Here is an 8,175-nt window from a genome sequence, read left to right as displayed (position 1 = left end):
GTAAACTTAAAAGTTAATTCCATTTTCCCTTCCCCTGTATCATGTGACGCCATCAGCGAATCACAAAATACATATACATACTGTTACACTCAAGCAGATGTTCAGTAGGAGAAAATGTTCGTATAAAAAGACTGCGCACATATTGATAAAAGAAGTAAATTGAAAAGTTTTTTTTTTTTTTTTTAAATTGCATCGTCTACCTCTCTACATGAATCAGAAAAAGTTTCATATTGACTTTACTGCCTCATTAAAATATTCAGATAGATCTTAAAATAGAAAAAAATGATGTCTATTTACCACTTTCTCTTGGTATCTTTGTGTTTTTTGTTTTGTTTTTGTTAAACAATACAGGGGAATTTGTGTAATGTACACTTATTAAAGGGATATGGAAGCCAACCTTAAACTTTCAAAGACATATAGTTAAAAAAAACACCAATTTATTTAGTAATCAAATTTACCTCTCTCTTTGTAATCGTCTCTTAACCCCTTAGTGACCAGACCATTTTCCATTAAGGACCAGGGCTATTTTTACATTTTGGCAGTGTTTGTTTAGCTGTAATTTTCCTCTTACTCATTTACTGTACCCACATATACTATATATAATTTTTCTCACCATTAAATGGACGTTCTAAAGATAGCATTATTTTCATCATATCATATAATTTACTATAAAATATGATGAAAAAATTGAAAAAACATGTTTTGTTTCTAACCTTGACCCCCAAAATCTGTTACACATCTGCTACCACAAAAAACACCCATGCTAAATAGCTTCTAAATTTTGTCCTGAGTTTGGAAATACCCAATGTTTACAGGTTCTTTGCTTTTTTTTCAAGTTATAGGGCAATAAGTACTATTTTCTGGGATTCCTGACAGATATCAGTGTTACAATGTAACTATCGCTAATTTTGAAGAAAAAATGCATTTTTTTTCTTCAAAATTAGCGATAGTTACATGGTAACACTGATATCTGTCAGGAATCCCAGAATAACCCTTCACATGTATATTTTTTTTTTTTAGTAGACAACCCAAAGTATTGATCTAGGCCCATTTTGGTATATATTTAATGCCACCAATTCACCACCAAATGCCATCAAATAAAAAAAAAAAATGTTGAACTTTTTCACAAACTTTAGGTTTTTCACTGAAATTATTTACAGCTTGTGCAATTATGGCAAAAAAGCGTTGTAATGCTTCTCTGGGATCCCTTTGTTCAGAAATAGCAGACATATATGGATAGCTTTGGCACTGCTTTTTCGTAATTAGAAGGCCGCTAAATGCTGCTGCGCACCACACTTGTATTATGCCCAGCAGTGAAGGGGTTCATTAGGTAGCTTGTAGGGTTAATTTTAGCTTTAGTGTAGAGATCAGTCACCAACCTGACACATCCCACCCCCTGATCCTTCCCTGACCCCGCTCAAACGGCTCTCTTCCGTCCCCCAGCCCCCAAAGGTCACCCCCATCTTAAGTACTGGCATAAAGTCTGCCAGTATAAAAATAAGTTTTTTTATACATATTTTCTGCAATGTAGGATCCCCCCTTACTAAACAACCTCCCTGATCACCCCCAAAAAGCTCTTTAACCATCCCCCCTTCTACCTATTAGCCGCCATGTTAGGTACTGGCAGCATAGCGGCCCCACCCACACCTCCTCCCGCCCCCTCCAGTTATGGGCCGCCCACCCGCCTCCCTCCTATCCCTCCCACGCCACCAACGATCAGCACCATCGCTGGTCAATGCAGAGAGAGCCACAGATGGCTTCCAGCGCTCAATTTGACTGAGGACGTGCTATGTATGTCCTTGGTCATTAACGGACGTCTTTTTGAGGAAGTACATAGCACGTCCTTGGTCATTAAGGGGTTAAACGAAACTCCTTTCCATGACAGCATACTGAGGTAATCTCAGGAGTGTGCACATCGCTTGAGGACTATATGACGACTGTGTTTGCAACAATGTTTGGGGTTGAAAACAAGATGGAAGTAATACATGCCTTTAATGATTTCTGAACATAAATGGGGACATTAAACATTTTTAGATGGTAATATAAAATGATAAACTGTTTATAAAAAAAATTGCAATACATTTTAATTATTGATTTTGTCCCCTTTTCCTGTAATTTCATTTTGAAAATTGCGTGCTTTTCAGTTCCTGTTTTAAATCCAAGTGCAGAACACTGTTATATTCCACACAGCCATTGGCTGCACACTCTAGTGACCTATTTATACCCGTCTCTAATTGGCCTGAGCAGAAAAAGAAACCTAAGTTACAATATGGCAGCTCCCATTGCTTTAACTTTTGTCAGAAAAAAAATTATTACTCATTTGAAGTTCAGACTAAGTGCTATTGCAATTGTCTTGTTATCTTGCATTTGTTGATTATGCAAATCTACTGTGTTGACTTGTCCTTTAGCCATCAATCAGCAAGCGCTACCCCGGTGCTGAGACAAAAATTGGTCTGCTCCTAAGCTTACATTCCTGCTTTTCAAATAAAGAGACCAACAGAAAAAAGACAAATTGATAATAGGATTTTAGAAAGTTGCTTAACAATTGCCTGCTCTATCTGAATCATGAAAGAAAAAAATTTGGGTTTCATATCCCTTTAAGCGATATCCAACATGGATTTTTATTTTGCACACTACCATAGAAGTCTGTTAAGTGAGGATTTCACAAAGATACGTTATCCATCATGTAGACTAGACTATCGCTTTAACAATGTGCTCGAGCAAGACTAATGCACAACAGTTATTTTTTTTTTTGCTCAAACTGTAATCTAGCCTAAAATGTTTAAAGGGACAGTCTAGTCAAACTTAGACTTTCATGTTTCAGATGGGTTAGTGATTTTACACAACTTTCCAATTTACTTTTATCATCAAATTTGCTTTGTTCTCTTGGTATTCTTTGTAGGTATTCTAGGTATGCTCAGCAGCAGTAATGCACTACTCTGAGCTAGCTGCTGATTGGTAGCTGCACATATGTGCCTCTTGTCATTGGCACACCTGATATGTTCAGCTAGCTCCCAGTAGTGCATTGCATTCAATGAAGGGTACCCAAAGAGTGAGGCAAATTTGGAAAATTGTTTAAAATTGTATGCTCTGAATCATAAAAGAAAAAAAAGAGTTTCATGTTCCTTTAATCAAAAAAGTATTTGGCTTCCATTTGACTTTAATACAAGAGTGTAGATTTCAGTAAAGTGTGAACATTATTTGTAAGCAAACTAAGTCCCCATCTATAGTGTAACAAAAACTATTTTACTTCAGGGTACAGATACTCAGTATTAGGGCACAAATTGGTAAACACCTTGCAGGTCATGATGAAAACTGATGACCCGTTCTTTAGAGATAATGCAATTAGCAACTAGTTTATTAAGTACGTATGTTAATTGTGTGACATGTTGCTAAAACCCTTTCTTTAATCTGGGGAGAGTGTTAAATGAACCTGCACTGCATATGGGGTAATTACAAAACAGCTACCGTACAGCACACAAGAGGTGACACTGCAGCATTTACATGTGCAAAGGATTCAGTAGATCTCCAGGATAAAAAAGCAATAGGAATATAAAAAGAAAGTGCACTGATTGTCAATCACTCTGGTAAAGTGTGAGAAGAAAAAGCTAAGTACAATTCTATCTAAGCGAATATTCTTACTGTGAGTGATTCTTTGTAAAAAAAATTGCAGTTTAACATGAAACTCACATTTTCTTTCATGATTCAGATAGAACATACAATTAAAAACAACTTTCTGATTTATTTCTATTATCTTAGAGAAACCCAATGTTTTCTTTCACGATTCATGATCCAGAGCGTACAATTTTATACAACCATCCAATTTGCTATAAAATGTGCCTCATTCTCTTGGTATACTTTGTTGAAGAAGCAGCGCTACACTACTGGGAGCTTGCTGAACACATTAGGTGAGCCAATGACAAGCAGGGCCACCATCAGGGGGTGAAAGGGGTGACTCCTGTCAGGGGCCCAGTTTGTACAGTGTGTCCCTGAGTCAGACGGCAGATCACTTTCATTTGCAGAGTAGGTAGGACTTACTTAGTAAATGTTTTTTATTTCTTTGTGAAATTTTGGATTGTAACTTCAGTGTGGTAGTTGTATGGTGGGGCCAGGGGTCCATAAAAACACATTTTTTTAGTAGCAGTGTATTTATGATTATTTGTCAATGCTGTAGAAAATCTATACTTAAAACCATGTAGAACTGTTTCCTCCTTAATACACAAATGGTAGGTGCCCTTTTGGCAGATATGATTTATATACATTTATATATATGTGGATAGAAGGAGGCACTCGCTGGACTTTTAATAAGTGAATTTAATCCTTGGAGCGTGACTAGGCTGCTAGTAGGGAGTGTCAATCAACCCGATCATATTGGATCGGGTTGATTCTCCACGATGTCTGTCCGCTGCCTCAGAGCAGGCAGACAGGTTATGGAGCAGCGGTCTTTAGACCGCTGCTTCATAACTTGTGTGTCTGGCGAAACACGGGGCTTCAAGCTCCATACAGAGCTTGATAAATATGCCCCTATGTGTTTAACCTCTTTGCAGGAGATAAACTCCTAGTTAAAGGAACAGTAAATACAGTAGATTTGCATGATAAACAAATACATGAAAAAAAAAAGACAATCACAAATGCATATACGTATATACTGTGATTTCTTGCACATGCTCAGTAGGAGGAGCTGGTGACTCAAAAAGTATAAATATAAAACAACTGTGCACATTTTGTTAATGGAAGCAAATTGTAAAGTTGTTTAAAATTGCTGCTTTATCTGAACCATGAGAGTTTCATTTTGACTTGAGTGTCCCTTTAAGATAAAGTTACCTAACACATTTGATGTTTTCCCTTTACGTATACAGAGGAAATGTTTAGTACCAAGAAATGACGGATACTATATAACATGGATTCTCTCTTTTACAAGGTATTCTCCTTTTTTGGGAAGAGAGGTGAAACGCATTTATACATCTCCAGCAAGATAATGTGTTAACCAGTGTGGTCTAACACATCACAATTTATCTGTTCCATTAACTGTAATTGCTGTCTAATTTAAGGGATAATGATTGCTAACTCAGTAGATAACACAGTGCTTTAGATAAGAACAGCGCCTTCCTAGCTTCTGTATTCATCTCTGTGTCGTTTGGTTCTACTTAGCAAGATGCTGCCATACTCATTCCTAGATTCATGGGATTTATACACTTAAATATCCCGATTATTTCTGACACCTTTTCATCTAACTGCAATGCAAATAAATGAAACAAAACAAAAATACTGAGTATATTCCTTGGTTATTTGAGTACTAAGACAGTTAGAGCTTGGTTATTTCACATTGTGTGAGGTTTATGCAGAAAAACAAAACATTTACAACAATATTTCTAACCTATTTTGTATAATATATATAAAAAAAGTTATATTAAAGGGACATAGAACACAATTTTTGTTTATTTTGTGATTCAGATAGAGCAGGAGATTTTAAACAACTGTACAATTTACATCAATTATCTATTTTATTTTGTTCTCTTTATATCCCTTGCTGAAAAGTATACCTAGGCAGGTTCAGGGGCTGCTGATTGGTGGCTGCATATATTTACCTTGTGTTATTGGCTCACCCAATGCATTCAGCTAACTCCCAGTAATGCAAGGCTGCTTCTTCAACAAAGGATACCAAGAGAATTAAGCAAATTAGATAATAGAAGTTGATAAAGAAAGATAGATGATGCTTTTACTACCCATTCTCCAGCTTTTCATAACCAACATTGTTATATTAATATACTTTATAACCTCTAAGTTTGCCTGTTTCTAAGCCCTAGCAGGCCACCCCTTATCTCAGTGCTTTTTAAATCTTGCACAACAGCTAGACAGTGCTAATTACTAATCAGCTGTGCTCCAGTTCATATATCCTCAAAATGTGGCCTGAGGACAGGTTTGAAAACCAGCTATCTAAACCATAAAAATTGAAATTTGACTTTACTGCCCCTTTAACATCTATGTGATCTGCTGCCAATATGCTTGCAAGGTTCAAACATGCACATTTGCTCCAAATATTACCTGTAATGTTCTGTTTAATGTAATTGGCACTCATATCAAGAGTGGGGACACATGAATGCGCATACAACCTACAGCTGTATCACAAATCTGTTACATGGTTATTATGACTTATCTTCCTTAAAAGGGCAAAAAGCAAAATGTGTTGGAACATTTTATTTTTGCACTATTGTTTTTTTGTGACCGCTGCACAAGGAATTAAAACATATAACAGAAAGCACTACAGGGACCTACCTGAACACACCTGGCGAGGCAACGGAAAGAGGTATATGTGTGTAGCAGCTAGCTCCCAGTGGTGCATTGCTAATCTCAAGTCTATGTATTTATTTTCAACAAATGATTCTATAACATCAATTTTATAATAGAAGTAAATTTACGCTAGAAAAAGTTACTGTTTTAAAATTAAGTTTGTCCTTTGTGGAAGTTTCCTGCTTCTTATTAATATCAAAGTAGCATTAGACAGTGCAATACAGACAACATATTCGCAGAACATATTGTTCTTGACTCTAGGGAGCAAAACCAAAGAAAAGTGCTGTATTAGTGTGCAAAGCCTGAGTAAACAATGTATTAAATGTTCAGGGGTCTATAGTAGCAAAAATAAATCTTCTCATTGGGTGATAATGAAGTGTGACTGCTTATTAACCCCTGCAATGCTACAACAGATGTAACCCTTGCCTTACAACCACCTATAAAGAAAAGAAAAAAAGACTTAACAATTAGCAGCAGCCAAATAGCCAAATTCGTTTTTACATGTATTAGTCAAATCAGTGGGATATCTACAAGACATGTATATACAGATTGCAGCAAGTGAACTGAATGATGTTTGTATCCTTAAGCAATCCCATAATTATTTGTCAAATTGTATTTTCTTCCTGTTAGGACATAACTAAGATCGTCATTATTATGAAATAACTAAGATTGTCATTATTATGAAACCCCCCCCCCAAAAAAAAGATAAATGATTAATGAAAATTACTATGATTGCATGTTGAATTCTAAGGGTATTCTTAATACTGAGGGGCTGATTTATCACAAACTGAATGGGGCCGTATACCACTGTTTCCACGCGAGCCTTCAGGCTCACCGGAAACAGGAGTTAAGAAGCAGCTGCGAACATCAATCCGCCCGATCGAATACGATCGGGTTGATTGACACCCCCTGCTAGCCAATCTGCTAGCCAATCTGCAGGGGGCAGCATTGCACAATCAGTTCACCAGAACTGTTTGTGCAATGATAAATGCCAACAGTGTGTGCTGTCAGCATTTAGCATTGTCTGTCGGGCGGACATGATCGCTACAGCGGATTATGTCCGCCAGACACTTGATAAATCAGCCCCTTAGTGTTAAGTATTTTGTTCATCTGATTTGTAGGGCAAATGATAACATTACATGAAATTGTGCTTTAATTTAAAATACTATAATATTTTTGTATTTGAACTTGAAGATGGATGTCAGATATTGTGGATTCTTTATATTTAACCATATCAATATGTTTAGATGGACTTAAAAATATTTGGAATTACAAGACTTCTCTGCTGTCTTGTAAAAGATTAACATATTAGTCAAGTTTTTAAATATTCAGAATACATTACCCCCTTGTTTTCTGCAGTTGATTTTCAAATATCAAACTCTCCTCACCACTTGTCTTATTTGGAGGAGCCAGTACAGAATTGTTACCGAAGTAGGTAAGGTTAGCCACTGTCATTTTGTTAGCAAGAACTGCATTGTTTTGCCGTATCATATCTTATTACCTTTGCTTTGGCCAATCAGGGACATATGTAGAATGGCTAGGGCTTGTGAAGTCTGCAGTGTGCATTTCCAATTTTGCAGAGTTAATTTACTGAAAAACAAGTAAAAAATAAATAATTCAACTATGGTTCAAGGTTTTTTATTTTTCTTTCTTACACATAATGACACATTTTCTATTACAATTTCAAGGTGCTTTATGTCCCTTTAAATAAGCTAAGTAGATCAAGGATATTGAGCAGTAGCCACCTGGGCACTGTGCTGGCAGGAAGTCTACGACTTTTCATTTGTAATTAAATCAATAGCAAAAACAAACAATACTCACAGTAGGGAATGCTGCTGTGTTTCACACATGATTTGTTTTTTGGGTTTTTAGTGGTGTCCTGAC

This window comes from Bombina bombina, chromosome 7 (assembly GCF_027579735.1).
Source record: "Bombina bombina isolate aBomBom1 chromosome 7, aBomBom1.pri, whole genome shotgun sequence".
NCBI lineage: Eukaryota > Metazoa > Chordata > Amphibia > Anura > Bombinatoridae > Bombina > Bombina bombina.
Note: the sequence above shows the minus strand (reverse complement) of the source record.